At 43.7% G+C, this 13,388-nt stretch overlaps 1 protein-coding gene across 5 annotated transcripts in view; it reads left to right on the top strand.

Moving 5' to 3' along the window:
- kek3 (kekkon 3) overlaps positions 1 to 13,388 on the top strand; it is a 74,917-nt gene that overhangs the window by 48,090 nt on the left and 13,439 nt on the right. For all 5 annotated transcript variants that reach the window (XR_010575744.1, XR_010575743.1, XM_065496946.1 and 2 more), the window contains one exon: positions 63 to 170. The gene's annotated coding sequence lies outside the window, so the exon portion shown is untranslated. The remainder of the gene's footprint in view (positions 1 to 62; positions 171 to 13,388) is intronic.

The following is a 13,388-nucleotide window of genomic DNA, read 5'->3' as shown; positions in this document are numbered from 1 at the left end:
CCATGCGCGTCGCAGGCAGATTGGAACTTGAATGACGAGAACACACGCTCGACTTGTTCCAGATGAAGATCAGAGACGCACACACCGCTCCTTCCAGCCGGATACAGCTGCTGACGTCGACAGGACAGAGCTAAACCGGCCAATGCCAACGGAAGCGAATTCAGGCTTGAGTAAGTAAATTTGGTCTCCCCATCGATCAATCGACGAGGAAACAGCATCCGACAATTTTGTCTGATCTGCCTAACTGTTATCTGCAAACCCAGGACGAGTCGTTTCGACAAAAGGATCCGACTCGCTTAGAAAAGATCAGGATAATGTTCAATGTCGTTTGCGCCGAGTTAAAATTCAATTCGGTCGAAATCTCCCACCATATAAATAGAATTACGTACAGGAGGGTCCTTTCTTCTCAAATTAGCAAATCTGACTTGAAAGCACGCGATCAATACAAATTTGCAGCGATATTTCGGATTTTTGCTCGACATAAAAATTATTAAATTGCTCTATTTACAGTAGTGCTTGAATTTCGTTAATTTGTGACAGTGTCAATCGCTTCCTGCCACAAGAACGCCTGCGAAAAATCAGAGATTTGAATCAGCAGCCATTTAATTGCACTGGATGTCACTGTGGCGCTGCTGTCTACGTTAATCAGAGATCAGAGAACCACTGCCTTCTCTGATTGGCCGCCAGCGTTCCTGTGGCTAGGTTCTGACGAAAAAACCGCTAAATAGTATCGTTATGTACGTTTCCGTTGATTTGCGGCATGTCATATCGAAAATTCGACCGAGTGAATCAGTTGCCAGACCTTAAATCGACCTTCAAAAATCACATGGCACTTTAAAAATGATCCCCCAGTTTAAAAAAAAATGTCAGAGTGTATAGCCTTGATGAACTATTCGAATTGTTCCACAATTGGCTATCATAAGATCATTGGTACTATATTGTAAATAAAGATGTGGCGTTCCTCATTGTCAGTTGCTGCGTGTTTGAAACTCTTTAATCCTCTCGTTGCTGCGTGAGCGGGAAATTTCGTGGACATGTTGACGGTGGCCACTGGTGAGAATCAAAACAGCCCTTTCGTTTTCATTTGTGCCAACCGAGCAGTTTTGAAATATTTGCTAAAGCCGCTAAAGCAAATTCGCCGAGGTACACAGGCAGGTAGTGCGTAATGCAGTTATACTCCATCTCTCTCTCCCTGACGCGACGCACGGGTACACGGATGAAAAGTTTGCAGCGGCTGTTTTGGCGAAAGCGGCAAAGAGCACCAGTCAGACGTGGTGGGGTTGCCACCACCCCTTTTTTAACGCAAGTGATACTTACAAACCCAATGGAATATCCTGCAATATTAGGAATTTTACAGGAAATGAATAAAATCACGTGGTTCTTCGTCAGTTAGGTTTAAATTAATTTTATGCAGCGCATTATTTGATTTTTATCTCGTATAATATATACAAAAAGTAAATTAGCTCTGGTGAAGCTGGAAATTAAAAAGATTTGCGTAAATTTCAACGATTTAACAGAGGCCTTGGGCATCAATTCTCTCTTCTCACCTAATTTACTGGGGGCGGACACTGGCAACCCTGCTGCGAGGCAGCCAGCTGACTGAGTGAGCGGCACGACTGAGGGGAGCTTAAATGCATTATCCTTGTAGCGTGTGTGACAGAAATGGCAGTTGGTCTGTATGTGTGTGTGTGCGGCTTGAATTTTATTCTCTGCGCAAACACACTCGTACACGCACACGGGCATATTAAATTTCAGCTACTGCACAAATGTGCGTGTGTCTATATGGGGAGCAGGCGGAAATCTGGAAATGTTTTATTTGAATTCATCGCCACTGGACGCATCAAGCTCGCTACGCGACCACTCGCGAGAATGATTCGCTTATTCCAATGACGAGGTAAATTCTTCTTTCCACACTCGAGATTTGCAAGCCTGTTTATTTTGTCTGATTATTTGGTGTATCGTCAGCAATCGGTTCCAAAACTATAGTTTGGTCGCCCGAAACAAAATTGGAATAAAAATCGACGCTCGGAATAAGACGCTTGCCTGGTTAATAAGTTGAACTTACCACTTTCAGCATGCATAAACTATACAAAAGAAACCAATTCAAAAACCCTTTCGACATTTTGTGCTTAAACAATCAAGGGCCAGCACTTTTCTTTCCAACCTCTAAAAGACGAGGTGATGCGGGCATGATCATTGCTAGACGTGTCGTTGCTGTGGGTTCCGATACCGTATTCGAGTTTGGTGTCGCGACAACTTTGCACTTTGGAGCAGCATTAGTGCGGTGCATCTACGGCGGCCAACCTCGTTCCGCTTGCGTTTCATTATTCACAAATCGCTAATTGACAAAGTTAGGCGCGGATGCTGTGAGAGCGAGCGAACGACGTAGCGTGTGTTTGTGTGCGTACACCCAGAGACGAGCATGAGAGGGTTTAAGTGGGCAGAAAGACGCCTTGCTCGGTCGCTGAAACCACTGGAGCGAGCAGCGGTGCAAATGGCAGCAGCACGGCTTACGACCAACATTGCCCCGCTTTCTGCAAAATCAACCTAAAATGTATTAGTTAATAATACGCAAATAGACTATAGTAATTGAAATGAAAATAAAAAACCACTTTATTTTCGTTCGGGAAATGGGATAAAATCAAACAATTACAATGACTGAATCCTATATCAGGCCAGCAAACTAATGCAATAAAAAAATTAATCAGGTAACTTTTCCAATCTAATTTTAGACGAATGTATCAAAAACTACTTCTATTATTTATTGAGCAATACTGTTTTTATATTGGCACCTATTGTCGTATTCGAAAAATTTCATATTTATTTCAGGCTAGCCTCGCTGATCCTCTCATTGTCTGTGAGTTCTGTGACCTTTTTAGACGCAAAAACGCAAAGCACAGTTCATTTTAATTAGTGTCCGTGTGTGCAATAGCGGCGGCTCCGGGTCCAGCGAGGATTGAAAAATAAATATTAAAAAATACGGCGAGCAGAAGACGCACGTGCGGGTGTTTTTGCAAATCCAGCGCGCGCGGCCGTCAAAATATTAGCAGGGCTCGCGCACAAAAGGGCCGGGCTGTGGGTCAGTGGTGGAACACGGCTTTCACGGCTCGGACGCCTCTTTTGCACGCCGTGTGTACATGTCTGCTCCATTACTTAGCATGCGGTGGTAAACTCGCTGGACCCACTTAAGGGGAATCGGACACTCGAGGGAAAATGGCTACAAAAGTGACAGTTTGCTCAGTTGATGGAAACTGCCTCGGCGACGCTCGACAAGAACTTTCTCTTCACCACACGAATTGCCAGCAGCACTTTCGGCGACGCCTCTTCAGAGTGCGTCTGCCACGAGCTCCCAGTTTTATTCCCATCGAGAAATTATATAGTTTACGCAGCGAGCGAGCAATTTCCAGACTAGAGGCCGAAAGGGTGTTTTTGCCTGTGCGAGTGCGAGCCGCGGCGGCCTCGGTTTTTTGCCGCGTGGTGTTAAGTGATGCTGGCTGGCAACCTTAAGTCCCGTGCTGGGCTGAACGGCTGACTGACACTCACTCACGAGGGCTCTTTTTGTGCCCAAAGTTCTCTGCGGGCTGGCACAGCACGACGGGTCGGTTGATTGAAATTCATAAAGACTTGCGAGCCAACCCACCCGCTCACCCGCGCCCGCCTGCCAGCAAATCAATATTTTAATCTAAACACATGCATACGCACGTCGTCGGTATTAATGTTTGAAGAACTCCTCCTGTGGGTGGGTGTGTGTGGTCGGCCCGCGGGCACCAGCCAAAAAGTGGAAATGTTCCAATAAGAGGATCGTGCCGCGGCGAAAGGAAACAACTTTCGAGTGTCTTACTTCTTTTCATCCTTAAACTCATTGCATCGCAATAACAGTAGCACTGAGATTTATTTTTTTATAGTACCAATCGATTCCTGAGGTTTGAAATTGGTTTTTTTGTCTTATAAATGCCACAAAAGCATCGGCAAACAATCAGGGAAGACAGCGGTTCTTTGATTGACTCTTAAAGACTGTCTTTGACGAAGTTTCTAAGCACACCAATCAATTCTTGAGGGTGAAATTAGGTAAAGTGGATATTTTTTCCCAACCAATAAGTCCAGCGCGACGTGCGTAGCACAAGTATAACTTTTTCTCGCCTCTGAACAATATGAACGTATATAATTATGCGAGAACTGCGCATGCGTCATAGTAGTGCTCAAACTAGCTCTGACGAATGCGCAGTTCTCGCATATACGTTCATATTTTGTTCTGGCGGGAAAAAAGTTCGCACGTCGCGCTCGACTTTTTGGTTGGAAAAAATATCCACTTTACCTAATTAGACCCTCAAGAATCAATTGGTGTGCTCAGAAACATCGTCAAAGACGGTATTTAAACGCGTAGATCGAGTCGATAGACACTCTATGTCAAAAATTAAAGTCCAGAGCTTCTTTAAGCCATGATTAAAGCGCAGCAAATAATTAAACTTCCACTTGAAAAACTGTTAACGCAGCTGCTTCTGGTGAGCAACTAATTTGGCGTGTGATTAACCTAGGAAACGAGCAACAAGGAAAGTTAGTTGACTTTCCGCTCGGTTGACGAGGCAATTCCGCCTAATACTTGCACACATACTCAGCGCACAGTTTTGTTTTTGTCATATCGCATAATGGAATTTTTCGGGTGCGCCTGCCTCGCATTATTTATTTCTCAGCGAGTCTGCTTTCTTCTTCCCCGCGTCCATCCGACTGCCTTCATTTTTTATCGTGAAGTCATTCTGCAAGAGCAACCTCTTTAATATTTCCTCCTTCCTACCATTCTGGCTTTGCCGCCACCGCGCGCGCGTGTGTGTGTTTGTGTTTTGTTGCCGTTCTTTATATTTTGAAATCCCCTAATCGGCTTGGCGCAGCTCAAAAGGCCTGCTGCCGCGCGTCCCCGAGCAATATGTCAGGATTCTTGCACCCGCGTGCCTTTTCTTTCGCCCGAAATCTCGCTCCGCGTGCTTCCAGTCTGCTCACCCCGAACCCATATTTTAAAGTGGAGAGCTGCAATCAGTTTACACCCTTTCAAGGGGATGCGTCTGTATGAAAAGTGTTTACACCGCTATATATAAAAGCGGCTTTATCCTCTTCGAGCATGTCCATTTTGCTCGCGTTTGAAGTTTGATCCAGACTCAAACTTTCAGCAGCACTCTACTAAGTCGCATCGCAAATAACAAGACAAATTTAAAAAGATTTTCTTTTCAGCTTACTGATTATTATTAAATTTCCGTATTAGTCGGGCAATAAAAGTTTTCCGCTCAAATACATCTGGTGTTTTCGCGAGTTTTTGTTTCGCTCGCTCGCTCGCCCGCCTTTCCAATCTGCTGCAAAGTCGTTAACATTGGCAAACTCTGGGTTTGGTGACAAACAAAGAAGTAGTCGTGTCTGCAGAAGCAACCTACAAGTCGAATTTTCGCTTTGAGAAGCCATATGTAAATGTAGGCGCGTCTGAAACTTTGGCTGATGCCAAGCGGAAAGTTGTGTGCGTGCCTCGCTTTCTTTACTCTCGACTCTCGCTGACATCAAAGCAGCGGCGCGCTGGAATCCAATAAAGTCTGCGATTGTTGTGCCCTTTCTCTCTCTTATCACATGGCTGGCATTTGTTTCGCTACAATCAGTGCAGTCAATAAACGGCCAGCCTTGTTTGACATGTAAAACCAATTTTATGGAGCACACGCCCACCCACCCACCCCTGCCACAGCCACGCAAAATAAGCCAAGTGACCGTGCCAGAGAACAGGGCGGAGAAAAAGTACGCGTTTAATGTGTTGCCACAAATTCCGTTTGACGGATTATGAAAAGATTCAGCACTCGCTAAGAACGACAAGCCAATTTAATCCCCTGTGAAGCGGCAGTGCTGATTTCGTATTCAAAGTGCGTATACAAAGTTTGCCAAGAGAATTCGGCTCCTGCATAAAGACTCAAGAACATCCTTTGATTGGTAATTTCTGAGATTTGAATTCAAAAGCAACCAAGGTTTCAGAAGCGCGACGACTTCAACAAATGTGCAAAGCAGAGCTGCAAAAGCCCCCGAAATCTACAGAATAGAATAACGAGAATACTGGTTTGTGAATTAGGATTGCATGGTTTCACTTAAATCGTGGATATTCTAATCATTTAAATTGATTTTTTGATCCGAAAAACGAGAAAAGCTAAATACCAATGAAATAATTAATTGAAATTAATATTCGAGAGCACCCTGAAAAGGGTCAAATTGCACATGCTCTGAGAGCTCTCGACTTGGCCGTTCCAATGGTGTGCAAATCTTACAAATCGAACCAATACAGATCTCGTCAGGCGTTGATAAAAAGTGCCCGCACAAGCGAATTTATCATTTCGATCGCTCGAGGGTTACCCTGACGCCAGTGTTATCAGTCCTGATGGTCCTATCTGACCTCAAGGGTGACCCTTAGCATGTTTTTCAACCGATCGTGCAATTTTTTATATTTTTTTCACTATTCACCTGAAATCACACAGTCCCATATTTTAGAAAAGAAAATTTTTTGTATGGTCGATGCTATTTACCACGTCTCTGTGCGTGATATTTATTCAACGCACGCTTGAATTATTGATGTGCGCCATGGAACGTCGACCTGCAATGTAAATAATAACTCGATGCACGTAAATTGCCTGTCTCCCCTCTCGCACACATACAGTATACTCGAGCAGCGTGTGTTTCTTTTTCCCAACTCATTTGCCATCAATTTTCCATCATGTGTGAGTGTGTGTTTTGTGTTGCACGATCGAAAGCATTGATATAGCTTCGCCTCGTTGGTTCGCCTGCGAGAGGAATGGCGACACAAGCAGAGACGCTATATGAACGAGCGAGGCAGTGTATGTGCGCGCCTCAATTACCGCCGCACGCAGGCCAATTGCGTGAGCGAGCGAGCGAGTGCGATTTCCATTATTTTTGCGCTATAGCGTTGCGAAAATGGAACGTGACGTTGAGCACCGTGTAAATAATTGACAGAAGCGCGCCTCCCCCAAGGCAATTCCTCTTTGATGTAATTTTCATGAGACACTGCAACGAGGGATGACTGTTGCGAAAGGGAAACCAAATAGAAAAAAGTACTGCAGTTTTTCTCTATTTTCAATTCCAGGCAATGCAAGGTCAACGTCTAAGCTTTGTTTTCTGGTTAAATTTTAAAAGCACAATTAAAGTTAAAAAAAATTCATTTCTTCATGTAAAATTTGTTAATGTTTATACTTTCAACCAGATGATAGATTAATTTCAAGGCGAATTACCCATTTTGCACTGTCGGAAAGCGATCTTTTTAACGCGGCGGAGGACCGCGTACGTTCTGATTGACTGGCGGTGGTATCCACGCTATTGTTGGCCAATCAACACGTCCGTGGTCCTCCGCCACGAGAAAATAGATCTCTTTTGGATGGTGCACTCTAAACAGGGAATTTACACGGGAGGGATGTTATTATTTTAAACATACATAAAATCATGGTTTTATTATTATTAATCAAATCTTCAAATTCGTATTAAACCAAAAAAAAATAGAAGCAAGCTGCTCATGGTGGTCCATGGAGTTCTCCGCCAATTACCATTTTAAGAAGCCGTTTAGCACGAGGGGGCTGAAAATCAGATACATCCGCAGCAGCTCATGACTGTTCCGAGTGTTAAATTGCGTATAAAATAAGCAGCACTGGGAGCTTCAGAAGCAGGCGCGCTTCGCTCTCGAGTGTCCTCGGCTCTGGCGACACACACAGTAATTTGTAGAGCAGTTCTGTTGCCAAGAAAGTGCTTGGGCGCCGCCGCTGTGTCTGTCTCGGCGCGTATTATGTTATAAATGCGCGTCGGCTGCGGGGGCCCGAGGGTGGAGCGCGCAGGGGCGGCGGGGGTTAATGTGTGCCGCGTGTAATAGCGCGTGCCCGCCTTGAGATAACGGATTAAGCCCCGGCCGGACCATGTGATCCGCCCGCTAAGGATATGCAAATTAGCTTGCGGCCGACTTAATTATTTCGACAACATTCGGCGTCTGATTATGCTAATCATTGGCTGGCATATTATAAGCAGATTCCATCTCTCGCTTTTTGCGCTCGACCCGCTTTTTCGTCTCTCTGCCGCCGCAAACCCTTTCGCATCGCGTCACCTCTGGCTTTAATTAATTTTTTGCCTGCCATCATATTTGTTTTTCTGCTAATTAAGGGAATTTATAGAAACAAATCGTACATTAGCCTATGTCCAAGAAAGGGTCTAAGGATCTTGATAAATTTTTTGCTGAAACCAGGCCTTACTTGACCAAAAACGCTACTGAAAAAAAACTCCGCCATTTCCACATTTTGGAGTTTTCTCTCAAATGGGTAATTTGGTATAAATTGGTCGCAGAGTAGAAATTCGGACACCAATGAACGTGTTATATCATTGAAACAACTTTCCTGCCGACCTCAAAGTGGTTGGTCAAAGCTCTTACTTGAACGAAATATTTGAATTAAAATCCAAATTTTAAAACGGATTGACCGAATTTTGTCATTCTAATATTGCCATCTTGTACCGCGCAAATAATTAGGCCAGATGAATAAAAATTCGTATTGGCGTTTTGCCTTAATATTTTAATAAAAAACAAAATGCAGAGCTTATTAACAGGAAAGCATCCAAAAAGGGGAAAACTGATAACGATTATGTAAATTAAAAAACTACGAAATTTGTGTTTTTTGTGATTTCAAAAATGTTTCAACGTCCAAATCTCTGCTTCCAATTGTAAACCGCACACCACTAGAATATTCTTAGCCTCCCCTAGATGGTCAAAATAGGCTAAGGGTGCCCTTTTGCACTTAAAAACGTTAAATTTAGTCATTTTTTAATGTTAGCACCTCACTACGCAACGGAGTTTGGTTCTTTTCACCCTGAAACCATTTCAGTGTATCTTAGAATGTGAAGATGAGTCGAACGGTATGCAAAGTTTGTTTTTGTAGCTCTTAGAACCCGAGATTTAGTTGACAACACTGTTTTGTCATTAAGACAGCGTCTTGAAGAAAAAGACCTATGTTTTTCACCAAATGTTGGCTTCTAAGCGTCAAATGTACAAAAACTATACACCGATCGACTCTTCTAGGTTTCCCCTATATAGCCGATCCAGTTTCAGGGTGCCACCTTTATCAACCCTATTTCTACCCCTCCAAAAATGGGAAAAATGAATTTTTGCAAGCTATATCGTACTCATATCCGACAGTGTGTCCTCTCATGTGACATTAGAGAAAGACTTATGGTAAAAGAAGTATGGTAACAAAAAACCGACCAACACTTCGAGCGAATCAGAATTTGAAAATGTTGGAATTGTTGGCACGCTATTAAAGGGCTTTCTATTAGTTTCCCTTTGTTCAGGCCTTTGTGCAAACAAACACCCGGAGTGGATACAATTTTGGCATATTTCTGAAGTGCCATTAAACACGGCTTGAATTGAAATTCCCTTATTGAGTGTGGACCTTGAAAGAGAGCAGATATTTGATACGAAATCAAACCAAATTCCTCACCCGATCTTATACATAAGCGATTCCCTTTAGAGTCGTGGCGTCGCTTCAACACCACATACGTGCAAATTAAATTAAACTTCAATTATCAAGCAGAAATTGACTGCTTTGGCGCACTCATTATCATCGTGAGTTGTTTTGTTTCGCTCAATGTCGCCCGAGTCGCCGCAAACACGAAGTGCATTCGGCCTGGCAGGTGTGTAGAAGCAGTAGCGTTAATGAGTCGTCGGCCTCTGACGAATCCCTGGCGCCATCCCGTGAAAAGTTTGCCCGTGTAAATTAAGAACGGCTGCAATTTCAGCGTGGCGAATCACCCTCGCGGGGGCCACAACCTGCAATTTCCGCTGTCGCCTGCAACAAGCCCTAAGCTCGCTCGCAGATGGAACTTTTCATTCGGACGCCATGGCCCAGGAACAGAAAAAATTGTTTATATTTGGCAAAACTCTTGGCTAATCACCACCAGACAGAATGAAGCTGAATCTGAAAATAGTTGTCCTAGAGGAGACTATTGGAAAATCAACAAAACCGTGCTTATTTAATGCATACCCAGATGATGAATGGAGAAAAACTTCCGGAGCAAAACTTTGAAACTAATGACCTGGAAACCCTGGTGCAAGGTGCGAAATGGGTCTGTTGATTACAGCACCCGCCTATCGATCGGCAAATCAGCTCTCAACAAGAGGCCATTACGGCCCTCGTTATTCCTCCCTTTGTGATTTGTCTGTCGGTCAGTCGGCATGACCTTTGCACTTCAAATGTGCGTGTCTGTCAGTCGAGAGCGGAAGATATGCGTCGATTTTATCGACTCCATATTTTGGAAGGGCCCTATGAGATAAATTTTTAATCAGCCAGCCTAGCCGTCGCAGGATTAAATTTAAAAAGAGATGTGGCGGCTGCGTTACACAGAATATCGTGCCAAACGCAAACGCCTGCCTGCTGGACACGAACTGCAATAAACAAACAAAGCGAGTAATAAAATTCAGCGCGGCTCGGATCTGCTCTTGCTGTCGCTCGTCAATGCCCGCACGCCGCCGGCCCTGCTCTCCCTGTGTATGTGTGTGTGTGTGTGTGTGTGTGTGTGTGTGTGTTTTACAACACGGCAACAATACATTTCCGTGACTGAGAGAGAAAGACACGCTCGCATCGCGATGTTACTGCTACCGCCACAACCACACACATACAATAAACAGATACAGGAGACGAACTGCGATATCTTTCTGCCTTCTGTTGTCTTCCTCACGCGAAATTCATTGTTTTTCATATCTGAATAAAAAAAATAGTTTGTTGATGAATCGGTGAAATGATAAGGAACAATAACAAACGGCTTTGTGTTTAAATTTCATTTTAGAAAGTGCCAATCGATTGCTGAGAGTCAAATTAGGTATGTCATAAAAACCGTAAATACAGCGGTTTTTGGTACGAATACGTCAGCGACAAATTAGAGAAGTGAGCGGTTCTCTGATTGGCTGTTTGATGTATCGACGGCAGCGACACATCGCTAGCCAGCGAAATTAAGAGAGAAACTCCTATTTGAAGGTCGCCACCGTCCTTGTGGCACTTTTTAACCAAAAAACCGCCAAAGTAACGGTTTTTACGTTTCTGATGATTTTCCACTCATCGATGTTGACTTTCGACCGAGTGATTTGGCTGCCTAACCTGATTCGACCTCAGGAATCATTTGAAACTGTCAAAAATGAAATTGCATTACCTCCTTTACCTCTGCTGTACCATGAGTTGACGTTAAATCATTGGCATCGTACCTTTAAATGCAATGAGCACACGACAAGTTGAGTTAAAGAAACTCTTAATTCATTTTTCTGTCCAGGACTTTTGATCTGACGAGATTGAACTGAATAAGCCTAATGATGATAAAAGGGGAGCCAAATTGAGCGGTCGTCGCTTTTGGCTGACAACACATATAAGGAATGATGTGGCGTCGGCGGCACGAATGCAGAATACAGACAACATCATTACAGCCGCGTGTGTTGCTGCCCTGTGATTGCAGTGCCAGACTTGTTTCGCCGTCATTATCAGCGCGGCCCAGCACATTTCAAATTACACCGACCGGCCGACCCGCACCCGCCCGGACAGCGAAATAACATCCATATTTCAATCTGCAAAGCCGTCCGTGCTCCACTTTTCGCTCTCCGCAAATAAACGAGACGCCTGCTCTGATTTATACCAATTTAGCTGGAATCTACAAGATTATCGCGGATTACGCCAACGCCTCTCTGCTGGCTGGATCAGAGCCGCACTCGACGCTCCAATATATTTATTAAATTCGACCTTTGTGTGATTCGGGATGTCACGCTTTGTCGGCACAAATTCAGACGCGATAATTGCAGCGAGAGACTGCAAACGCTGTCAAGTGCACGTGTATGATGCATTATTTTAATTAAATAACTCCGTCTTAACTGCGCTGCCAGACGCCGTTAATCTCGTGCTCCTTCTTGAGAGCGCAGCTAGAAATCTGGGTGCAATCCGCGACGACAGCATAACCTAGCTTTTTGTCCCGCTTTATGAGAGCACGAGTTTGACCGTGAAAGCAATAACAATAATCAAAGGCAGCCTTTGTCAGCCCAGTACACATCCGCGGAGGTTAATAATGGCCGCTCCACCCAGCTGCAGCAACAAAGGAAGCGTATAATTAGCCGCCGCAAAGCAGTTTAGTGTGTAATGATATTTTGAGTCAACTCGTTTAGTTCAATTTATACGTTGAGCAGGTGATGCGCTGCAAAGCAAAAGCTTCAAAGTTGTGGGAGTAAAAACCGATTTTCCTTAACACGGAAATTCCGAACATTTAAACCAAAACAAAAAACCTGATGAAATGTCACGGGTGGGAGGACGAAATTTACGTCAGAAATAAGTCTATGTACTAGTAGATAATTTTTTCAACAAAATATTACTTATTAATGGTTTTACGAGATGATTGTAGAAACTTTGTAACCACAGCATCTCATCTACCCGTGGTGCAATTTTAAAAGTTAGGCAAGCTTTGGATTCGTCCTCTCGCCAAGAACGATAAAATGAACACCGATTCGATGTCTTAAGTCAAGGTCAAAGGTTACTTTCGATTTTTAATTTAATTTTTGCTGAAAATTTTTGAATTTTGAAAATGTGCTTAAAGTTGCCCCATAACATGTGCGAGCTTGAGTGAAAATTTTAGAGCGATGTTCATTTTAATTCTCGAAAAATTCCACTTCAAACACGAATTTTTCGACTTTTATGTTTTTTGCAAATGTTTTCAACTCTAAATCTCGGGTTCTGAACTGCAAAAACTCCTCACCGTTAGACTCGTCTCGACCTCTCCTAAAGTTAGCTGGAGTGTTTAGGGGTGATTTTTTCTCACCCCTGCTTGATTTTCATAGCAAAAAATAATTTGACTTTGCAACTATCAGTTTCATGCCATCGTCAACCCAAATTCTGTAAAGACCAAGGCTGGACTAGATTTGCCCAAGTCTGTTAATAGACCTTTGAGGAAACTTTGGCCGCTTTGATATTTGCCGATATTTAGAGTTAATTGCTTCATCGTGCTCCCCTTCCTGGCTCAGAGATTAGTTACTTAAGGATGATGTATATGTACTTAAGCTCGGTGGCTGGAAATTTAATCTTGGTCCGCGTGTTTACCAACTCAAGATTGAAACTTGCATGATGTGCTGTTTGCGCATGGCGTGTGTTTGACTACATTCGCGCGGCGAATGATTAAATTGCACACTGCAAATCCTTTTATTCCGTGAATCAGAGCGTAGTGAAAAAGCGGCTGGAGAGGGGCATAAAAGAGGCTTTTTGCATGCACGCGGGTGAATAATGATGACAAAGAAGGAGAGCACAACTTGCTGGCTTCTCTTCTTCTCGAGAAAATAATGCACAAAGACGGGAGAGCGCGGTGTA

This window comes from Cloeon dipterum, chromosome 1, assembly GCF_949628265.1.
Source record: "Cloeon dipterum chromosome 1, ieCloDipt1.1, whole genome shotgun sequence".
NCBI classification, from domain to species: domain Eukaryota; kingdom Metazoa; phylum Arthropoda; class Insecta; order Ephemeroptera; family Baetidae; genus Cloeon; species Cloeon dipterum.
The sequence above is the reverse complement of the archived record's forward strand: the minus strand, read 5'-3'. Positions and strand labels throughout refer to the sequence as shown.